Consider the following 3,187-nt stretch of genomic DNA (forward strand, 5'->3'; position numbering starts at 1 on the left):
AAAAAACCGCGCGCTAGACCAAGCCACGTGAGAGGTAGTGGCTTTCTCGCGATACAGCCCGCTCCGCCCCCTCTGTGGCCGGCCCGGAAGCCATCTTGAGTCCTGGCAGGTGACGGGCACATCCGGGTCTTGTTCTGCACCTCGCCGTGCTTCACTTACGCGCGGAGTTTCCATGACCGTGTCCCGCGTCGAACCCGCCCGAGTGCAGCTGCAGTGTTGAAGCGCTCGTGGGTTTGCCTGTCCTCCCTCCCAGAGGGGAACCTCCACGCTCTGCGGCGAGCCTGGGTAGCGTCTGCCGTGGGTGGTGGTCATTGTTTCAGTTCACCCGTGTTTGGGGTCCTGTGGTGTACAGCGCGGCCTCAGAGGGCCGCCCGAGGCCGGTAGTGTTGGCTCCCTCATCCTGCTTTTCTCTGCAGACAGGAGCGGCACTGGTACCCGTCACTGGATCTCCACCTGGAGAGCGTGAACACGGCAAGGGCTGATTACGTCCACCAGTGCAAGGACCGAAATACTTTGAACATTTGCTTTGTGCCACGAGAGGGCAGGTGGAACGCTTAAAACCCAAGGGATAGCTGTGCTTCCTTGACCAATGGAAAAACCCTCCTTCCCAAGCACAGTCTGTATCAAAGTAAATATTTCTAGTTGTTCATAACACAAACACTTTAGCGTCACCTAAATAACACAAGCTGTCAAAATACCTTTGGGCTTATCACCCCAAATCCATAAAAATAAAAAATGCTGTGCTACTAATTTCTCTGCACATGTCAAAACAGATCACTGTTTGAAACCTACTCTGATAACAAGGGGACCAGAGCTCCTCCTGGTTCTAAATAGAAACCTGGAAAGGGAGAGAGGGGGAGGAAAGAAGAAGCAGAAGAGCAAACAAGACTAGTAATAACTGAGATGGATGGCATTCTTCTCATTCCCAAAGCCTTAAAGGCTGATTCTGGATGTTGTAAAGTGTTTTGTGGAAAAATTATTCTGCTTGGCAAGGCACAGTTTGGAGGCTAACTTGGGATGGTTCTGCATGGATGTCAGGGAATGTTCTTAAATCCCTAATAAGGTTATTTTACTGGCATTGTGCAATTGAATGCAGGAATTTCCAACCTTCTGTCTCACTTGCAACTATTTTCAAGACATCACAGTAAATAAACAAAGAAAATCTTTATTTTCCGAGGCACCTTTCATTCTGCGAGACCTAAAGTGCTTTCCAAACTAAAGCAGAATTATCACCTAGATGACAACTGGAATGTGTCCAAGCTGGAATATGATGGGGGCTTAAGTGGCTCCTAACAGCAGTTGCAAGCAGGAAGCTGGGATGAGGATGTAGCTAGAACTCCAGAAGTACTCAGGAAAATGAAACTGCAAAGATTTTGGCTGGGATATAAATGTTAACACCTCTACTTCTTTCACAAACCGCCATAAAACCTGCCCAGAAATTCTAAGCAGCACAATATATATCTCCTATCCAAAGAAAATAAGCCTCTACATAAAATACATAATAGAATACAAATGTTCCATTTTACTTTGGTATCCATACACATTATTTAGTAATGTACTTAAAGCCATTTTTAGAATTGTGAGACACAAACCACCTTACCCCAGATTATCGCTTAAATCGGGCAATTGTGTTTCAGCTCTTTCCTGCTCTGCCCAGCACCTTGCCTGAAAGCTGTTTGGGGCAGGAAGGGATTTGCTGGTGGGTACTGCAGTTGTGACTCCCTGGGGGCTGCTCAGCATCATGAATGCCATTCAGTTTTGCAGGGAGAGACTGTGCCATTGTGTAACAGCCCTCATCCTCCTTCCCACCATCCCAGCCACTAGTCCCAAGATCCTACTAAGCACCACAACAGGAGAGTGGTTCTGTTAGCCTCTAGGTGAGTATTTGCCTCTGTGTGCAGAGTGTTTCTGTGTTCAACTAGTCATAATTTAGGGCTGGAATATTGTTTCCCCTGTTTATTGATAAAAGTCATCATAAATGAATGACAAAATAGTAATTAAAACTACATCTTTGGTGACACTGAAATATCCAATATTCACAGAAACTGATGAAGTGAAAGATTCTGTAAAACGTGACTTAAAAAAAAGAAGTATTCCAGGTAAATGTTACCAGGCCAATCAACTGTGGCTAGAGCCTATTGTACACATACCATGGTCTGGTTTTAACGTCCCACAGACAGACAGAAACTTAGAAGGGGAGTGTGCAAAAAATTCATGTCCAGTCTTGCTCTTATCCTGTCTTAGCACACAAGAGTAAGGTGATGCTGACAAACATCCTCATCCAAATCTGGCTTTTACTGTGCAATGAATAATTGCTGCTTGTCACTGCTCCTCTCCAGCTGCACTAGAGACTGAGGTTTCTATATTTGATATTTATGGTCTGAGGTAACAAGGGGAATAAGGCAGTGTTTATATAAATTGCTCATGAGGTAGATTCTTAGGGGCTGGGAATAAGGCTATTTCCATCAGCAAAGGATGTTAAAAAGCCAGAACTGGTAGCACAATCCATAAGTGCAGCAGGATCCAGAAAATGATGTGTGCCCATGGTATAAATCTCCATTTGCTGCTTAGCTCAAGCAAAAAGGTTGTAATATATAACTTCTATCTAGGAGCAACTTCTTTTACCTCAGTAGTCAGTGATTTGCTGCAGTGCAGAAAGTCACCAGTTCATCACCTTTTGTTTCAGAAGATTAAAGTTCCTCATAACACACCTGGACACTTGCACAGTGTAATGCAAGGAGTAGAGAAAGATGAACCTAGTGCACAGAGGAGGCTGGGGGAAAGTACAGTGCAAGAGAACAGATAAGAGTTAGAAAAATGCAGATTGTAAACAAAGACGGTTCTGTTCTCAGGTTGGCCAAGAGGCTGCTGCTAAGTCGCAGTAACCCTGGGTTGTCACCTTTGAGATTTACTTGTCACTCTGGTATGCAATACAAGAATGCGTGTCATTTCAGTATGCTCCTGGCCTGCACAGGTTGTCTAACTAATTTACTACAAACTGTAAAAGTAGTTCCTTGTACTAATTGTCCTGTCTGCTGAACAACCAGAGGAAGCTGGGACTTTGAAATAAGATGGTTTTCTCCAGATGTGAAAAGTGAGGCATTCAGATTCAAGCTATTTGGCCCTTGTCTTACTCCTTCACAACGTGGGTACAAGGCTTTCCTATTCCTGAGCAAATGAGAAAGTC

This window comes from Melopsittacus undulatus, chromosome 4, assembly GCF_012275295.1.
Source record: "Melopsittacus undulatus isolate bMelUnd1 chromosome 4, bMelUnd1.mat.Z, whole genome shotgun sequence".
Lineage (NCBI taxonomy): Eukaryota > Metazoa > Chordata > Aves > Psittaciformes > Psittaculidae > Melopsittacus > Melopsittacus undulatus.